This window comes from Sceloporus undulatus, chromosome 5, assembly GCF_019175285.1.
Source record: "Sceloporus undulatus isolate JIND9_A2432 ecotype Alabama chromosome 5, SceUnd_v1.1, whole genome shotgun sequence".
In the NCBI taxonomy this organism is placed as follows: Eukaryota; Metazoa; Chordata; class Lepidosauria; order Squamata; family Phrynosomatidae; genus Sceloporus; species Sceloporus undulatus.
The window spans coordinates 28,433,166-28,454,191 of NC_056526.1; the positions used below are offsets into that span (position 1 = coordinate 28,433,166).

Below are 21,026 nucleotides of genomic sequence, written 5' to 3' on the forward strand. Positions count from 1 at the left end.
GTTTATTTGTATAGTGCCATAGGCTTTACATAGTGCTTTACAAAGGAGAGAAAACAACAATCCAAAATAGAAACAAAAAGCTGCCTATAGCTCACAATATAAAACCACAAACAAGATTATAAAATTAATAAAATATTACTGTAACAAAGTTAAAACAATATTATAAAAGTGTAAATTAATACAAATAATATGTCATTAAATATGCAGTCATAAAATCAGGACAAAAGTTGGAAGGTTTCCCTGAATAGAACAGTCTTTAATTTGGATTTAAAGTAGTCTAAAGAGGTGGTTAAAAAATTATTTTAAAAATATTTTTAAAAATATTTTTAAAAATCCAATTTTACCAAATTTCCATTTTAACCACACGAAACTATGTATATGTAAACCTATTTATTCTGCATGTATGATGTTCAATTTAAACATATAATTTTAATTTTGCTTGTTGTTTATGTCACAACTATTACCAGTGATCTGTGGAATTTACAATTTATGAATAACGTTAGTACAATTTTTTTTACTAAGGATTCTGCATGGTTGTGGTATGAGAGGAAGTCAGCAGAGGGGTTGACGCCATGAGTTACTGCACCGGGTGACACCAACCCTAGTGACACACTGGAGGGCAATAGAAACAGAGAAAGACCAATGCCAGATTATTATTCCATCCAGGAGGCCACAGGTTTGAGCCTGCAGGATCTGAGCAGGACATGGGGTCTTGGAGATATCTCATCCACAGAGTCACCATGAATCAAGGTTGACTCAAGGGAAGTTAACAACAACAACAAATGCCACTGAGCTTTCCAGAAGAAACACCGCCTTGTGTGGAGTGCGAAGGGGGAAAATCTTATTCCATGAAAACTTGCTTTTTATGGGCAATAATACCCTTCCAGAGTTTCCAACTGCAGTGATTTGACAGGGACAGTCCCAATTGATCCTCTGTTGTCCCACTTTTTCAAATGCTTTTAAAATGTTCCAATTTCTTCCATCTTCTTCCACTTTCCCACTTTGTTCTTGGCTTACTTATATTGTTGAAAACTGAGTTCAGAGTGCAAAAGTATTTTTCACTCAACTCAGCAGTGAGAAGAGGACAGGTGGAATCTTGCCCTTCTCAGGAGGCTCAGGCAAAAGCAAACTGCTGCAACTTGTCAGTTCTTTGTCTTTAATAATTTTGCCATCTTGAGCACACTTGCTTGTCCATGTGTGTTCCAGTTTTCATCAGTGAAATGTTAGAGGGTATGTTCTGCAACAGATTGGCCAGAGCTTGCCAAAGTTACTTTTTGTTGGGCATACAAGCTGGGAGATACTGGAAGCAGGACTCCAAAAAAGAAATCTTCCTATGCTTTGAGATTGTCTGGACACCTAAATAGACATACTCCTGTTATGATGGGGATATGCTGCAACATTTTACTGTTGGAGGATTGTCACTTCCCTAATAGCACATTTGGGTGCAAAGGCCATTTTACACTGAAGTTTTTAGAGATGTTTACACCAGGGCATGAGAGCCAGAGTGTGTGAGTGTTGGACTAGGACTCTGGAGAACAGGGTTTGAATCCCTACTTAGCCATGAAACCCACTGGGTGACCCTGGGCAAATCAGAGTTTCTCAGCCTCAGAAGATGGCAATGGCAACTCCCCTTTGAAGAAACCTGCCAAGAAAACCTTGTGATAGGTTTGCCTTAGGGTCACCACAAGTGAAAAATGACTTGCAGGCACACAACAATGAATTACTGCAGGGCAGGGCCTGTGTTGTCTGGCAGAATGAATTGGCTGCCTCGGGCAGCAAATGCTGGGGGATGGCAATCATAGCAGTCTTGTGGCTATTTCTCATTAACTCTTCTACTGTTCCCTTCTGCCAGAGGATGAAGCAGTTTAATGGTAAACAACCTTCCTGCCCCCCCCCCCCCCAATGACATTTGTTCTTGATGTGTGCCTCTAAGTCATTTTCAACTTGGGGCAATCCCATCACAGGGTTTTCTTGGCAGGTTTCTTCAGAGACTTATTTTGAATCTGAGAGAGTCATGTGCCCAAAGTCACTCAGTGGGTTTCTGTGGCTGAGCAGGGATTTGAACCCTGGTCTCCCAATGTCCTACTCCAGTGCTCAAACAACTATACCACACTGGTTCTGTCTACTGTGTTGGGTTCAACAGCCAATCTGGATTTAAACTGGAATATTTGGAGCGGGAGAAAATGTCTTGGTCCACGTTTGAAGGGTGGTCACCTTTTCCAGGTCTAATGCTCCTTTCATTGGTGCATTAGGCAGAGCACCTTGCATTAAGGCAATCAAAGAAAACTCTGGATCCCACCATTAGAGTGAACATCCCGCCTCTATTAAAGAGCAGTGCGATAATTTCCGTAGTCAGAGTAGCTGGTGGGCTAAACATTCAAAGCTAAAGGTGGCAGGGGCCACATGTGGCCTGTGACCCGTGTGTTACTCATCCCAGAGTTATAGCTATGTCCCAGGCCTTACTGGTCCCTTGCTGTAATTAGCAAGTCATGCACTCACTTTTGGCAAAGTGAGTTCCTGGGTTTCTTCTGTTTCAGAGGTCTGATTTGCTACAGAACTCCAGAAAATAGATGATTAATGTTTTTGTTTATGCCTTCAAGTTTTTTCTGACTTATGGCTACCCTAAGAAAACCCTATCATGGGGTTTTCTGGGCAAGATTTGTTCAGAGGGGGTTTGACTTTGCCTTCCTCTGAGGCTGAGAGAGTGTGACTTTGCTAATGTCAACCAGTGGGCTTCAATGCTGGGATTCCATGTAGATTCAAGCACTGATCTCCAGAGTCATAGTCCAACACTCAGATCATTATACCACGCTGGCTCTACAGTTCTCTTATGTTCAGTTCTTTATTGGGGGGGGGGGGTAGTCTTCCTATAACAAAAGAGAAATCCATGGACCACAGGAGAGTAAGTGGCTTCAGGAGCGTTGTTGGAGCATGGTTCTTCAAAGAGCCTTACAAATGCTAATTAACCTGTAGCTACATTCTATAAATAGGCAGGAAAATCACTTTGATTGTATGGCATAAGAATTCAGGAGTCTGTGAAAATGAATGTACAAATACTGACAAGTAGATCAGCCGTTTGCATCCGGACTCTCTAGCTATCATCTGACTTTTTAAAAAAATGAAGTCACAAAGCCTGCTTTCCACAGCAAACTTTTTTTTTAAAGTATATGATAAAAAATACATATTGATTCACTGAAAAATATGATAGTGCTCAGTACAGTTGAAGGAAGTAGGAAAAGAGGAAGACCATGTTACAGATGGATTGAATCTGCAAACCAAAGCCCTGAGTTTGCAAGACCTGAGCAGGATTCTTGATAACAGTGTCTTTTGGAGGTCTTTCTTTCATAGGATTGCCATAGGTTGAAACCAACGTGATAGCAAATAAAAATGGTACAGGCCATTAAATAAAATTACACTGCAAGTTTGTTTAGAGCAACTTTATTATAAACTTTGGGATGATATTTTTAACTTGTGAATAATTGGCATCCTTTATTGAGATAGGCTCAGTGCCTCATCTGCCTTCTTGAGAATATGGTCTAAAAGGATGTATTTGTGTTTTGCTTGAAGGTGTCTAATTCAGCAAAGCTTTTGACAAAGTACCATGCAAAATGGCAATACTGCTGTGCATATCTATAATGCATATAAATACCCTGTATGCTAGAGGAGCAATGGCCTCCTATGAGGCAGCTGCCTCAAGTCGTAGATTTTAGGTGTTTTGCAAGAGTTTCTTTCATAGAGGTTGTAGCCTCCATGGGAAAGCATACATCAACATCCCTCTCCCCTGCAGTTTGTGTACCCTTTCAGTCAAGCTCAGTGGCACATATTATTATTATCACGAAGCTTTATTTATATAGTGCTGTAAATTTACATAGCGCTAGCCTGTACATACAATCAATTAAAATAGATAAAATAAACCTGCCTATGGCGTACATTCTACAAAAATAATTAAATATAATGCATATTAGTACATGTTAACATTCAATAAAATAAGGCAGACAACACATTAAAATAACATTAAATATAAAATAGATATATAACATTCTCATTTAGACAAAATGGTCTTTATTTAAAATTTGGAGAGACCTCAGGTAGACAATTGGATGAGAAACCAGGGAAAGTAGCTTCAGGGATGAGCCTCTGTGATAGAAAGGTAAGTGGTCTCAGGATAAGGATTTTGACAGGACATTGGTAGTTAGTTGCAGGATGAAGAGCCTAGGAGTAAATTATTCATAATTAAGCTCACTTCCATGTGCCTGCTGCCAGGCCAATAGTATTCTTAAAAGGATCTCTCATTAAGTTTTTAACATCTGGGCTGGTTCATAGCATGGCCTACAGTTCCCTTGATAGCCAAAGCCCAGACCTTTAGAGCTTTAAAGGTGAAAACTAACCTTTTGAATTGCTGTCCACAGCTCATTCAGCAATAGTAGGAATGATGTGTGGAGTTACCACCCTACTTGTGGACAGTCGCTATCAGAATTTCTTTTTTATTACTAAAAAGCAAAGCAAGACTGTAGGAGACTTGCAGCAATATTAACTGAACATCCTTGTGAGGATAGAAGGTTCTACTTGCCCAGACATTGCTGGCATATTAGCCTATATAAAGAGAGGAATGTAGTTAAGTGATTCTCCAGATTATAGTGTATGTGAGGCAAGCACAAAGCAGGAAGGACCAGGGACCAACACACCAAAAAGCATGCATGAAAACAGAGGTGACTCAGACAAGTGAGATACTTTGGATCACGTACCACTTGGGGAATGAAAAACCACCAGCAGTATCTGATCCAGAAAAAAATAGTTTCTGGTCCCTAGTGTTTGTGAATGTAGCATGTTTGAAACCTAATAGTTAGTTCCCCTACAGCAGTGATTTCTAATTAGAGAAACTCCAGATATTGTGGATTTCCATTCTCCAAAGCCAGCATGGTTATGGGGAGGGGGATTCTGAAAGCTGAAGTGCAACACCATCTGGAACTTCTTTAGTTGAGAACCATTGCCATAACAGCGTCCTCCAAATGTTATCCTCCAAATGTTGTTGGATGGAAATTTCCATAAATCTTAGCTAATGTACTGGAATGCTGAGAGCTGCAATCCATCAACATCTAGAGCAACGGTTCTCAGCCTGTGGGTTGCATCCCCTTTGGGGTTGAATGATCCTTTCACAGGCATCACCCAAGACCATTGGAAAACACATAGCAAAATTACAGTTATGAAGTAGCAATGAAATTGTATGGTTGGGGACCACCACAACATGAGGAACTTTATTAAAGGGTTGCGGCATTAGGAAGGTTGAGAACCACTGATCTAAAGGTCTTTGTTATGGTGTTTACCATATTTTGATAAGCAAAAAAGATGACACATTTACCAATTGACCACTTTGTATCACTGGTTGCTATGGTGACTCTCACTTTAAATAATGTATGAGTTCTGGCCAGTTGCAAGAGAGACTACTTTTCCTCAGATGAGTCAGTCCAGTAGACAAGAAAGATCTCCCTTGTGGCTGGGCACCATCCCAACAACAGAAACAAGCCACCTTTCCCCACTGTCCATCCAATCCGATTTATGGTTCCTGCCAGAGCCAAAAAAAAAAGAAAAAAAAAAGAAGAAGAAAAACAGTATCTGGAATAGCAAATATGGGAGTACTGGAGTTTGGTTTTCTTCCACACAGGCTTTTTGAGCAAGCCTAAGGTTTTGCCTAGAATTTTGTTGAACTGGTGCTCTTTCACCTAAGTATCTCAAAATAGCACACTCAAGTCCAGCCTGCACCAAATTTTGCAATACTTCTTTTAGGGTCCCAGCTGGTAGGAGGGACTTGCCCCCTGTTTTTCCCCATTTAAAAAAACAAACATTTTTTCAACACATTAATTTTGATTTCTACTTAAGAGGCTGATAAGTTCCTATTGTTTATGGAGGGATGGGCAGGCAGAAGCATTTTGGGCTTGGTCTTTTTGGTATTCACCATGTTAATTTGCTATTAAAGGGTGTGATTTAGTTTTATCTTGCACATTATGCTGTACAACAGGGTAGACATTTGATCTGTACCATTTTAGGCGAAGGAGTATCATTTTATTTCAGTGCTTGTTTATTGTATATAGTAAAAAATATAACTAAAGAGAGAGATTCTTCCCAGTTTGTTACCCTATTATATCCAGGAAGTAGGGGACAACTCAAAATTATGATTCCCCCACCTGCAGTATACACTGGTACAGCCCCAGAACCTTTAACTTGAGTCTATTACTCCCTGCTCCTATTCTATAAAGCATGTGCCATAACTATTAGGTAACAGTAATAGGGAAAATTACTAAAGCTGTAATGTATGTGATTTTAAAATGCAATTCACTTTGAATATCCAGGTGTTATAATTTCTGATACTTTGGAGGAGTTAATAAAACTTCAAATCTTAGGGGGAAAGTACTTTTCTGGTTCAATAGAGAACATTAGATTGTTCTACAGGATAATATGTATAAATCCATCAAATCTGAATAGGAGGTCCCATGAGATGCTCACCTTTCACTAACAATTGCATGGAATGTTTTAAGGGGACTGTTTTTTCACAGCTTTTTGAAAATCAGAACTCTTCTTGCAGGATTGTATTTCTTCCTAGAGAGTTATAGATCATTAAACAGAGTTTTCAAAATATTAAAAATGAAATTGCCCCAATTATACAAGTGGGCCTCTGTCTATTTGAATGAATGAGATTTACATAAGTTAAGGTTACCATACATCCTCCTTTTTCTGGACATGTCCTTTTTTTTGTCTGGATAGATCGAAAAGTAAGACAAAATTGTTGTTATTTAAATACAATGAAGGTTAGGCATATTTTTAGTAGGATTTATCATAGCTTATATAGTAGGAGTATTGAAAGTAAACGGATGTTGTCATAGTGATCATTAGTTTGACATAGGCAGTCAGTAAATGTGTCCTCTTTTTTGCTTTTCAAAATATGGTAACTCTAACCCCATGATAGGTTCTCCTTAGGGTCACCATAAGTCAGAAATGACATAAAGGCACGCAACAGCAATAACAATAATTTCATCTGTGTCCAAGACTACAGGCCAACATTTGTAGCCTTCCCAAACAACTCCTAGAAAACCTGGGGTGGACTATTTATACTTGGTCCCGGGAGATTCTAACAAACCTGGCCTAAACCAGAGTATAAATATGCTTTATACCTTTATTTATTTATATCTTTATTGAATCCCATTGTGGGAGAAAGGTGGAATATAAATCTTTGAAATAAGTAAAATAAATAACAATAGCAATAGCAAGTACATTTCTATACCGCTTACCAATGTATGAAGCAGTGAAACAAACTATACCTGAGGTTTAATATTACTGTACTGCATCTGGAGAAGTGGGTTTGTATCCACAAAAGCTCATGTAAATAAAAACAAATAAGTCTTAAAGGTGCTGGCACATTTATATTTCCCTGTGCCTCTTCTTTTCTCCTTTTACAACTTGATAAGAATTCCCTCTACCCTATCATCTAAATAATTAATAAAAATGTTGAAGAATAATGGCCCCAGCACTCCACTCAAGACATAATTAGCACATCCATTGGCATTCCAACCAGTCATGGATCTGTCTGACAATGTTTTCATCTATTCCATATTAAATCACTTTGCTAACCAAAATATTCTGTGGAGCTTCCTCAAATGTTTTGCTGAAATCCAGATGAACAATATGGCGGGTTGCAGACCGCCCGTTTGGGGCAGCCTGTAACTGTCCCTTTCCCTGCCGGATCGGGGCCTCAGCTGCCACAACGGCAGCCTCCGAGGCCCTGATCTGCCGCTTTCCAGGCCGCGGGGAAGTGGCAAAAGGCCGCTTCCCCGCGGCCTGGAAAGGGGTGTCCTTGGGGCTTCAAGCCCCAAGGACACCCGACGGTGGCGGGGAGGAGGAGAAAGGGGCTGCTTGGCCCCTTTCTCCCCTGCGTTGCTGGCGCAGCTGTCTAAAGGCTGCGCCAGCAACGCAAACCACAGAAGGAGCTCCGAAACGTAAGGCACACACTTTGCCTAACCCTAGTATGTCCCCAGGACATACTTTATGCCCGTGTGGAACGGGCCTATACGTTCTATGCATGTGTAACTTTTGCTTCCTGAAAGTTAACATTTAGAGATTTCCACATTTAGGGAAAGTTCCTTTTTAGGATTATAGCTGTCCGAATTCCCCACCCAGCATGGCACCAATAATAATAACTGGTGGATTTGGACTGTTATAGCTCCCAAAAGTAATATTTCCAGACTCTCGAAATGCCAGTGCTTTGCCATTACTACTTTGAGAATAAAATGTCAATGTACCAAGCTTAATCTTCCAAATTTGAATGGGAAATGTATAGAATTTATAAGCATTTAAGACAGAACCTTCTATTTGTAAGTGGTAAATAAGAGTTAATGTACTTAGTGAAGGCAGCCAAAAAGCATGAAATATTATTCTCTTCCAGTACAAAACACAGCAATATGTGGTGTGGATGCTGTCAAGGAACCCATTCTGCTGAGAGTATTCATCCTTCCCAACACTATGCGGAGAAATCAAGTGAGTGCAGATAATAAAAGGACCATGTTGACCATGTTATCAGTAAAGGGGAAGATAAAGGATTGTTGAAATAGAATTTGGGTATCCAGAGCTTAGAAAGGTTTCCATTTTGGACTACAACTCCCAGCTTCTCTAATAAACTTAGTCCCTGACCAGGTTAGTCGGGGGTGGGTGGGAGTGGTATTCTGAGAGTCATAATCCAAAAAAGCAACTTTTCTAAGCTTCAGGAAGACCTATGATAGGACCTAAGCTGCTTTAATTTCTTTTCCTTTAAAGCAGTAGTTGGGAGACTGAATTACTTGGAGTAGTGGTACTAGGCTAATTTTTTGCAGAATAAGCAAGAAGGCTACCTTACCACATTTTGAATTAAGTAATACATATTATTGTGCCATCTAAAGTGTGGTAAATACTGTAATCCCACTAAATACCAGAGTAATTATTCAACATTAATGCTTGTGGGAGCTGTTACACCACATATGCCCCTTAAATGCTGCTTCTCACCCCTCCATCCCATTGCTCTGGTTTCTGTCTCATTTTGACTATATGTCTGGCAGGGAGGTCCTTCCTGAGAGCCAGGCATTGTGGAAGAAGTGTTCTTACAGCAAGACAGAAAGCGAGTGGCTCTCTAAAGAGAGCCATTTGGGGCTGAATGCTCTGAGTGTGGTCCTTCCAGCACAGGTTTGCTCCACAATGCTTACTTCCCCACCTCTTTCAAGCCAGGTATCTGGAGCTAAACAAAAGCCAGTGTGGTGTAATGATTTGAGCATTGGATTAGAAGTCTGGGAGATCAGGGTTTCGTAGAATCATACAGTTGAAAGAGGCCACCAGGGCCATCCACTCTAAAATCCTGCCATACAAAAATACATGAAACACTCCCAACAGATGACCATCCAGACTTTAAAAACCTCCAGAGAAGAAGATCTCACCACACTCCAAGACAGTGTATTCCACCATCAAACAGCCCTTACTGTCAGGAAGTTCTTTCTAATGTTTAGGTGGAATCTCTTTTCCTGGAGTTTGAATCCATTGATCCTTGTCCTGGTTTTTGGAGCTTGCTTAATCTTCAATATGACACCCTTTCAAATATTTACACATGGCTATCATGTCACCTCTTAACCTTTGGATTCTCACTTGGTCATGAAAATCCACTAGTTTACTTTGAGCAAGCCACACTCACACAGCTTCAGAGGAAGGCAATGGCAACCTCTCTCTGAACAAATTGTGCCAAGAAAACCCTGTGATAACTTGTATTAAGAAGAGGCTACTGTCAGGACAGAATATGGAGAAATGGGGTGATGTTAGTCAAGGCTGCATTATATTGCCCTATTTGTTTAATTTGTATACAATCAAAGCATATATCATATGTAAAGTTAGAGTTGGAAGAAGAGGGTGTAAAAACTGGAGGAAGGAGCATCAATCTAACATTAAAAAAATGACCACAGGGGATTTAAATAACATTAAAGTAGACAGTGACATTGAAATAGTTCATGATTTTTCAACCCTTGGTTCAATCATTAATCAGAGTGGAGACTGCAGACATGAAATCAGGGGACTAGGACTTGGAAGGGTATCTAAGAAGGAACTAGACAAGATCATGAAATGTAAAGCTATATCATGGAATACTACAGTTAGGATGGTACAAGCCATTGTATTTCCCATCTCTATGTATGTGTGTGAAAGCTAGATAGTAAAGTAAACTGATAGAAAGAAAATCAACTCATTTGAGATCTGGAGCTGGAGAAGAGTCTGCAGATACCATGGACTGCTAAAAAGACAAATCAAAGGGTCCTAGAACAAATCAAGATAGAACTCTCCCTGGAAGCCAGGATGACTAAACTTAGGCTATCATAATTTGGCAGTATAATAAGAATACAATACTTACTAGAAAAGACATTAATTCTTGGCAAGGTGGACAGCAGTAGGAAGAGAAGAAGACCTCTCTAGAAGACTGCAGTCTAGATGGCTAGACCCCATGACGGAAGATACAGCCATGAGTCTACAGGACCTGGGCAGGGCTGCTAGGCATAGGGTTCTTTGGAAGTCTCTCATTCATGAGGGTTAAAGTCACTCGGAAGGCAGCTAACAGCAGAACAAGTATAAAAAGTCTCTGAATGAATAATGCCATCATAAATGTGTTGTTAAGGTATCACAAGACCAAATATTTTTTTCTCTCAAGTAGTTTATAAAAGGTATAAGTTAAAAAAGGGGCCTCTCTTTAAAATTGTTGAGTGTTTAGACTTGCTTACCTCAACCTGACATCTTCCATGTTGCTTGGAAACAATGCGAGTTATAGTCAAATACATCCAGTGGGTACTAGGTTGTGGATGATAGCTAGACCAATATATTCCATATAAGGAGAAGTGTGTATGTACATAGCACACTTTAATATGGTTACATGGTTTGATAGCAAAGCCACTCTTAAAACTTTAACTGCTTGTTTCTATAAACAGTCAGAGGAGAGGGCAGCCAAGTGCTTTTCAGGGCTTATCACTTACAGCTGAGTACATAGAATAATTAGGAATGAAAAATGGCTTGAGCCTCTGCTCCCTTGCCAGAGGAAAGGGCTGTTGCAGATGAAAATAATGTTTAGGTTTTTATTTTAATAAAGATAATATCATTGCAAATGTAAACTGATGGTGCTTAACTATTCAAAAAGTGTGCCATGGGAGGGATGGGGGAATAAAATGATGACTAAACTCTGCTTAGCTTGTCATGGTTGAAGCTTGGAAAAAGTAATGTTTCTAGTCTCTGGTCCTATCAGACTGGGGGCCAGTATAGGCCAAAAGCAAAATGCCACAGCTTCTTGTAGCTTATGTATTCTTCCTCATTAATAATTTTTGCCATCTTGAACACACTCTAATGTTCCCTGGTCACTTGTGTCCTGTTTCTTTTCTCTGAAGTGTTTTAAGATATCCAAATACAGTATGTGTTGCGACACGTTTGATTATGGTTGGGTCACCTGTCATGTGTATGCATGTTTTATACAAGGTTTTCCATAGGCCATAGCCCATCATAGTCCAAAGTATTTCACATGTATAATGCACGCTCTCTAACAGGTAGTACATAAAGAAACTGTATTAAGTGGCCCCAAGTATGCCCTTTTGCTTAAGAAGATAAAATGTACCTTTTAAGATTAGTCTAAGGTCCACTGGATTTAGTGATCTTTGGAAACATTCCAGCAACTGAAGGCACTTTCCTTCCCAGAGCTTAGTGTTTTGTTTTGTTTTTGTTTTTTATCACAAATTCAGAATTTGTTGTTCTAGGAGCCATAGTCCAAAAGAATCTATTCTGATTTCTCAAAGAAGTCTCTTGCAACATAAAGATGAGGAAGAATGGGGAGAGAAAAGAAAAAAAAAGAAAAAGAAATGTGGCAGCACCTTTAAGACTAACTGGTTTTTATTTCTCATGAGCTTTCATGAATATGAACCAACTTCTCCAGATTACAATTCTGTACTGCATACAAGGAAATGGGTTTATACTAAGAAGGCTCATGCAAAAATAAAAACCATTTAATCTTAAACATGCTGCTTTTCTGTTTCTTTCCAAGAAATTTAACAATTATCCACTGATGGATTGTAGGCAGGTTTGGGAAGGGGTCAATGGAAGTCCAAAAGGAGATGATAATTTTCAGGAAATACAGGATAATGTGTGTAAGTCCTAATTGACAATTATGCATGTGTAATTTATATTTTGAATGGTCATAGAATGTCTTGAGGTCAAAACCTAGTTGTACAAAAACATCTCCATTACCTTTAATTGGAGCTACACAATTGAATCTCTCTACATCTGTCTGAAAATAGGCTGTAATCATGCACAAAGCTATTAAAGGGTAGCAAAATGCTTTACAACGCTGCTCAGGTGGTTATGATTAATGACACTTTTGCACATCATTCCCACGGTAGTGTTTTGCCTGGGGAAAATATGACAGCTTCCTGAGACTACTATCATTTTGACAACATCATAGCCTAACATATTATTCTGCAACATAACGTCACAACATCCATTCTGAGAAATTATTTGTGAGTCTCAATCTCATTTGCTTCTATCTTTGTAAACAGCAATTTAACACTAACTTAATAGTTAATTTTTCCTCTTATAATGGAAACCCAACTGAATTAGATTTTCATATTACCCCTTTCTACTAACTTTCCTGTCCGTGGCATAGGGTCAGAACAGCTGGCAACATGGAGATTGATGAACAGATCTGTCATCTTTTATTTCGTTAAAATAAGCAGATGTGAAACCTAGCCTGGAGGTTTTACCATTCTTCCTGCACTGTTTTTAATGAACCCCCACTCTGCAGTTCCACTTTGAATCATATCTTCCATAGAAGACAAGAGATCCAAATTCAGATCTCTGTTGTCTTGTCTAGAGCTGCATGTACACTGTGAGATATTTAGCCTTCTCTGTCACAGAGCTTTGGTGCCATAACAAAATCCCAGGATTCCACAGGATGAATCTATGCCAATTAAAGCAGTGTCTAACTACATTCATTCTGCATTGTGGCAGCAGCCTAGGTTGACTCTAGATTAAAGGTAGCATTGATCAGCCTAGGGTAGTCCAGGTACATTGGATTACAGTTTCCATCATCACTAGCCAATCACACTGATTGGAGGACACCATGCTGAGAGTGTCTGGTTTAGGGAATCAAGTTTAGCTAGGCTACAGCCCTATGCTCAATTACCTGTAAGTATCATTTAATTTAAGGAGGCCTATTTCCATGCATACATGGATATGATTCCAATATTAACAACGTGTGAGGATAAATACTTAACTTGCTTACTTTTGAACTTCTTTCTTAGCCTTACAACAATATAATTTATTTTTCTTGTAGCAGCAGAAGATTCTACTCAGAAGTTTGTGCAAATTAGTCATTCAGTGAAAAAACCTGGAGACTGGAAATTAATAATCCAGAAATTTGTAAATGAAAATGATGTTGTAATTTTCAGCAATACAACCTGCAGCTTCTGTTCCAAGGTAATGCATTAGTTTTTGAGCGAAAAGATACAGAATTTGGTAGCTGAAAATGTGGGTGGATGTTGACAAAGTTATTTAAGAGCTCCAGAAAATGACAAAACTGAATATTTTATTCATGAATACAAAATACAATCTTTTCCCCACACAGTTTATTATACACAGTTTTCTCACAATATAGTCACTCTTCTTAAATCATGAACATTTGAGCTAATATGCAATTCATAAGTACTGTACATATGTTAGGCTTAACTCTGATTGTTAATCCCAAATCAAGTAGGCCCTAGTAAATAAATGGTGTTTATGTAACTGTTGAATTCCCACATTCCTATTGATTCAATTGATCTACGCTAGTTGGAAGTAGCAATTGGGTTTGGCCTTAGTTTTTACTATTTTAAATTAATTAACATATATGTAGCATATACATCATTATTTTAAATTATTTTTTATTTGCCTTGGCTACACTATCAAGAAATCAATTTTAAACTGACAGAATCCTCTGAGGTATATGAAACCAGGAAATAGTGATTTGGTTAAACTTTGGTTTCCGGGCAAGGCAGGACTTAAAACCATGCTTGATCCTGGGTTGAATAACCACTGTCATTAGAAACTTAGCTGAGATCTACATTTCTTTGCTCAGATCCAAAGCATGGGCTACTCTCCCAGAATCTCCCATCTAGCATAGCCACTGAACATTAGAGGTTTATTTAAATAGTTTTTTCTGATCTGGTCAGAACCCATGAAGGTCTGCAGTCCAGCAGTGGCTATGCCTACAGCCAGAAATGGACAGAGCCAATGCAGGGCACATGTATGCATACAACACTGTAAATGTACAACGCCAAGGCTCATGGTAGAAAACTATGCTTTCCCATAACATCAGAACTAGAGCTTGGAAGAGTAAGTTTTGGGAACTCTACTCAAGAGAGTTGTAGTATAAAAATAACATTACCAAGCCCTGATCTGAGCCTATTTACATATCTCTTCTCCATCTCCATTTATACAAATCTCACCTCCTTTTGTCCTGACCCTTTGCATCAGAGAGCCAGATTAAAGAAAGTTCCTTTTACTTTCATAGCGTCAATTTGTTCAATAAAGAAACAAAGCAAAACAAACCACCAAAAAAAAATATCTCTCTAACTTCCTTGACCTATTCATCACTTTAGTCTTTTCTTAATCCTCAACAAGCATTGTGACAGCAAATATCCATGGAATTATTAATATTAAGATCCTCAGTTTGTGGTCTTGTATTCCATTTTACAGCCATGTACTATGTAAAAACCGATATTTTTTAAAAATAGCAGTTCTACCGATGGTAAACAAAAACATGAGAGTTATCAGTTAAATACATCCATCATTGATATTATAGATTTTTCCAGGAGGTTCACTAGAAAAAGGGTAGAACTTTCAAATTATTCAAAATTACTGTTCCATAATGATCCACAGAAGCTCCACTATGGTACTAATTTGCCATTAAAAAATCTATATTAATAGTAACATATCCAATTTGAAGCCCTAGAGACAATCATGTCTCCTTCACTTATTGCACTTCTTATTTATTTAATCACCTCTCCGGCAACAAACATGTTGTCTGTTTGTACTAGCTGTCTGTTGTGAGATCAAATCAATGAGACTGGCATCCGCAACTACTACTACTACTACTTATTATTATTATTATTATTATTAGCTTTCTGGTGGTTTATTGTATACAAACTTTGTTTCATGCACATTATTTAAAGTACTATATAAAATTACCTTCAGGCTATGTGTATAAGGTGTATATGAAACATAAATTAATTCTGCGTTTAGACTTGAGTCCCATCTCCAAGATATGTATGTATATGCAAATACAGGTATTCTAAAATAATAATAATAAAAATAATAATCATTATCATCATCATCATCCAAATCCCAAAACACTTCTTGTCCAAGCATTTCAGATAAGATATATTCAAGCTGGTAGTCTGCTTTGGTTTATTAATGATACAGTATTCTGCACAGCAAAACTTTCATTTCTACTGAAAATGATTGAAGGGGGAACAAAAGTAAGGGAAAGCAGGCAGTTGAAAGTGGAAGATGAGGTGGTGGTAAAGGAATACTGCCAGCCCTCCACTTTTGTGGATTTGATTATTCATGGATTTGATTATCTTTAGGAATCTCTAGGTCCTCTAGTGTGACTCCACCAGATGTTGACCATAGCATTGCACTGGAGCACCTAGAGCAGTGATGATGAACCTTTTACAGACTGAGTGCCCAAACTGCAACCCAGACCCCACTTATTTATTGCAAAGTGCCACATCCCTCTGGCTTTCTAGTAAGAAACTCTGGCAAACTCTGTGCTAAGGCGACAGCATGTGTGCCCACAGAGAGGACTCTGAGTGCCACCTCTGGCACGCGTGCCATAGGTTCGCCATCACTGACCTAGAGATTCCTAGAGAAAACACTTCTCTAGCCTTTTCTAGGTCCTCCAGTGCAATTCTTTGGTCAGCTTCTGCCATAGAGTTGTGACAGAGGACCTAGAGATTCCTAGCAAAGTGTTCTTTTATGTAAAAAAAGGGGGATTTTTGGGTCTGTTTTTCCCCCTCACTTTCATGGGGGTCCTGTGCCCAAAACCCCAGAGAATGTGGAGGGGCCACTGTATACATTTTTCACTGGAATAAGCATTTTTAGTGTGATAACTGTATAATCATGTTGCACCAAAACAGCAAAATGTCAGCAACACAACCCATTCTCCCCTGTCATCTGCAACATGGGTTAATCTTCTTTAGCAGTAATAGCCAACATCAGGATGTGTCCAAAACATTTTCCTGCCTGAAGCAGATACACCCATGTCACACTGTATAGTACCCAAGGAATATTTTGGCACCTGAGGCAGAAAATCCAAAAAGCATATCTCCTGCTCCAGAGCAGTAAAATACACACACACACACACACACTACACAACACTGGCCTTTCGTGACAGCCAGAACCATCTGCTTGAAAATAATGCCTAATAGGAGAATCAGCTCTCTCACCAGTTTCCTTTCTAAAAGCTTACATAAATAGATATGATAAGCTTCCTAAATTTTAACATGAAGATATCTTCAGCTTGGAAGGGAAAGCCCATGTTAAGAGGAGGGCAATGGCAAACCTCCTCTGAACAAATCTTGCCAAGAAAACCTCATGATAGGTTGCCTTAGGGTTGCCTTAAGCCAGAAACAACTTGAAGGCACTCCTCAACAACAACAACAACAACAACACTACCAACAGACCCCACCGCCATACTTATATCACTCAGGATTTCTGTAGCTTCTATTTTGCTGTTGCCTGCTTTGATCTATACTCTAAAAGGCATCAGAACCTGTATGATCTTAGAAGCTAAGCAGAGTCAGCCCTGGTTAGTACTTGCATGGGAGCCCACCAAGGAATACCAGGTGCTGAAGGCCACATTTCAGAGGAAGGAACTGGCAAAACCACCTCTGAGAATTCCTTGCCTATGAAATTCATGGGGATTACCATGAGTCAACAACGACTTAAACACACACACATAAAGCACTATGAGAAGGGGCTCATCTTAACAACTGAGTGATTCAATTAACATGTAATTATAATTAGTAGTCCTTGTGGTATTCTGGGGCAAGATTGTTGATAGCTTTAAAGGTCAAAACCTGTACTGTTAGTAGCTGTTACATCAGCAATGTATTCCATGCAGTCTCCACCAAACGCTACACTTTGTGGCTGCAGTGTGAACCAGTTATAGTTTCCATATGCTTTTCAAACTACTAGTTATAATATGTATACTTTTTTAAAAAAAATAATACAGGTGAAGGATCTGTTCAAATCTATGAATGTTTCCTACACTACTATTGAACTTGACAAAACAGGTAAGTCAAGTTACATTGTATGCAAATAACCCCCCCTGCCAGATGATAAAGAATTCATTCAATTATTCTGTAAGTTTACTTCCTCTCCAACTATAAAATTGTAAGTGCTATTTATCATCTATAAAGCCTTACATGACTTGAGTTTAGGTTAGCTGAAGGTTCATACCTTCCTATATGAGGGTGCATCTACACTGTAGAAATAATGCAGTTTGACATCACAATAACTGCCTTTGCTTCATCCTACACAATCCTGGGATTTGTACTTTTTTGAGGCACCAGCACTCTTTGGCAGAGAAGGCTAAAGACCTTGTAAAACTACAAATCCTAGGATTCCATAGGATGGAGATGTAGTACTTAAAAGTGGTGTCAATCTGCAATATTTCTACAGCGTAATGCTTTCTCAGAGCCAGTGTGGTGTAATGGTTTGAGTGTTAGACTACGACTCTGGAGATCAGGGTTCAATTCCCCGCTTGAGCATTAAACCCATTGAGTGACCTTGGGCAAGTTACACTCTCTTGGCCCCAGAGGATAGCAATGGCAAGGCCCCTCTGAAGAAACTTGCCAAGAAAACCCAGGGCTGGCTCATCCATATAGGCGAACTAGTCAGCTGCCTAGGGCGGCAAAATTTAGAGGCGGCTTGGTGCCTTTTTTGTATATATCTTTTTCATAATTAAACAATATTAAAGTGAAAACTCATTATAGCAAGCGACGTAAAAACAATGTACCATATGATGGTTCCTTTGTACAATGGCCCAAACATAAATGTGTGCCCCCTTGTGTCCGTGGTACGGTCGCATGGTACATCATCTGCCTTCCACATGCGCCTTGAATGTTCAACAGCCCCCTCTCCTCTTGCCGCCCACCCGCCTTACCCTTGGTGCCACAACAGGAAATGGCAGTCGCCAGTCATCTTGAGTCTACTGTTTACAACAAACAAACTAGTCTGTTTTTGGGTTTTGCATTTTTGGTAGTGATCATGCAATAGTGTTTCAGTGTTTGTGTTTGATTTTGAATGTTTGCCTAGTACGTTTAATACTGTGTTGCATTCCGACAACAAGTTTGAAACTAAGTAAAGAGGAAGTTTTAGTTGTTTAGGTGAGTGCTCTATTTATTATTACATTATCTTAGGGGATAGAGGGGCGCACAGCCGCCCTGTATCCTAGGTCTTTTATCATTACATAATAAGAAATCAGAAAAAGAATGTTGTTCTATAAAAGGCAATAAATTAGGCTACAGAGAAATACAAGCAGAAGGCTAAAACTTTAACAAAAGGAGACGAACTACTTATATTGACTAAACACTCCAACCTATACAATCAAATAATACAAATAACATTCATTAAATAGCAAAACAGCAGAAATCAAGGGGTGAAAATAATTATGAGGGGTGACAGGGGTGCCAAAATATTTCTCACCTAGGGTGGCCAAATACTCAGAGCCGGTCCTGAGAAAACCCTTTGATATGTTCGCCTTAGGGTCCCCATAAGTCAAAAATGACTTGGAGGCACACAACAACAGTGCTTTCTCAGTGGAATTCCCTTCCTAGGGCAACTTGGATGGCTCCTTCCTTGATATAATTCTACCAGCAAGTGAAAACTTCTGTTCTAACAGGTGAAATCAACTACCTGTGCACTGACCAGAAAGTCCCCAATTTTGTTCCCGATCTTTCTGATTTTATTTTGGAGATCCTTATGCATTTTGTTTATCCCAAATTCTATCACCTCCCAATACAATCTGTTTTTATACCACCTTCCTGGGCTTATTTTAACCCAGTATACAACTGGAAAGCACAGCAATAAAATCTGGGATTTTTCAGTCAGTCTGGATATACCTTCAGTGGGATTTTTAATGGTGTGCTGTTTTGTTTATTTTCAGCTGCTGTCATTTACTGGATTTTTAAATTGTTTTAATTATGTAGATTGTTTGATTGCATTTTGAAAATAACTTTTATGTATTTTTGTATATATTTCAATTTGTATTTGTTTTATTTATTTATGTATTTATTTATTTGGATGCTACCTTTCTCCCAGAAGGGACCCAAGGCTGCTCACAGATAAAAAACATTCAACCAGAGTTTGGATTTAAGTTAATCTGAAGCAGAATTTGACAAAATTTCTTTTTGGTCTCCAAATGGCTGGGCAATTCTGAGAGTTTTAATCCCAAAACAGTGGCCTGTTACAGAGAGGCCAAAATAAAGCTGCTTCAAGCTGCTCCTTAGGACAGGAGCGTGGCTTTGGTGTGGCTTTTGGACTCTTAGGACTCATGCATCATTGAAATACCATACCTCCAAAGTGACTCGAAGCAGCTTTATTTTGGCCTGTCTGTAACAGGCCAGTAATTCTTACAAGACAAGCTTTAGCTTGAATAATAGCCCAGTGTGATGTAGTGGTTTGAGTGTTGGACTACAACTCTAAAGACCAGGGTCTGAATCCTTGTTCAGCCATGGAAACCACTGGATGATGTTGAGCAAGCCACACTCTCTCAGCCTCAGGGGAAGACAATGGCAAACTCCCTCTGAAGAAATCTTGCCAAGAAAACCCCATGATAGGTTCACCTTAGGATTGCCTTAAGTCGGAAACGACTTGAGGGCACACAACAACAACAACAACAACAATAGCCTGAAGAATAAGAGGTGGAATGTGCTATATTAATCCCATAAGATTCCCAGTATTTATGTCCAGTTTGGCCAATCCAGAGGATTCATATTGCCTCCAGTTGATGCTGCCTTCATAATCACCATTTGTTTTCTAATTTAGCACAGACAAGAGTGGTTCAGCAATGGACCCAATTCCCTAGAGAGGTGGAAGCCTCTGTCTCTGGATATCTTCAAAAAGAGACTAGCTGAGAGTTACCTGTTAAGGGTGCTCTAGCTGGATTTCTGTACTGAGGAATGCCTGTAGAGCCCCTTCCAAGTCTATGATTCTATATATCTTCTTTATATTCTAGTTGTGGGATGTGGGAATTTTGTGGGATTTTTTTTTCTTTTTGCTTTGTCATGCTGTTTTTGTGTTTCTGATATCTTGCTTTATCATGCTGTGTTTAGCAGTTTCCACAGTGCAAAAGGCGTGGCACTTAAACACTCTAAACAAAGATCTTATCATCCCTTTCTCTGTATATCAGCTTGTATTCGTGGTTGTTGTTGGTTTGGGCAGATGGGAACAAAGGTATTTAAAATATTTAAGTAGATCCAGAGGAAATGATAACAGCTTTCAGAGCTGTCCTAAAATTACTTTTCTTCAAGTAGCTTATCTCATAAAGTTGTTAGTTTCCCGTCTGACTTATCTGTAAATGTTACTGTCCTGAAAATGAATGAAAATCAGCTAACACTGCTTTCACACTCCAAAATCTAAGCTTGGTTTTCTTTTCGACTTTCTTCATTAGAGGAGCCTAATTAAGGAGGAGAAAGATGAAGTGTTTTGGTTGTTGACATGATTAAACCACTGGGAGTCAAACTCAGAACCTGTTCGTGATGTTAGAAGTGCAACATCTAGGGTAGCGAGTTCAAGATTGTCCTGGTTTCCCAACCAAAACCTGAGACATGGAGGAGGTCCTAGAAGATGATGTCATTAAGTATTGTGCATTAAGTACCCATCACCATTGCTCTCACCTTATAATTGGGAAACACAGAGAGAGTGAACATATTTTCCTGTTTGGAAACTAGGGAAGA

At 39.1% G+C, this 21,026-nt stretch overlaps 1 protein-coding gene and 1 long non-coding RNA gene across 2 annotated transcripts in view; both read left to right on the forward strand.

The window, feature by feature from the left end:
• Window positions 1-13,480, forward strand: part of LOC121931785 — a 15,162-nt gene extending 1,682 nt beyond the window's left edge. The window contains exons 2-3 of the long non-coding RNA XR_006104211.1: window positions 8,435-8,526; window positions 13,361-13,480. This is a non-coding gene — a long non-coding RNA (uncharacterized LOC121931785). The remainder of the gene's footprint in view (window positions 1-8,434; window positions 8,527-13,360) is intronic.
• The window catches only part of TXNRD1 (thioredoxin reductase 1), a 170,157-nt gene that overhangs the window by 81,893 nt on the left and 67,238 nt on the right, over window positions 1-21,026 (forward strand). The gene's annotated exons all lie outside the window — the stretch shown is intronic.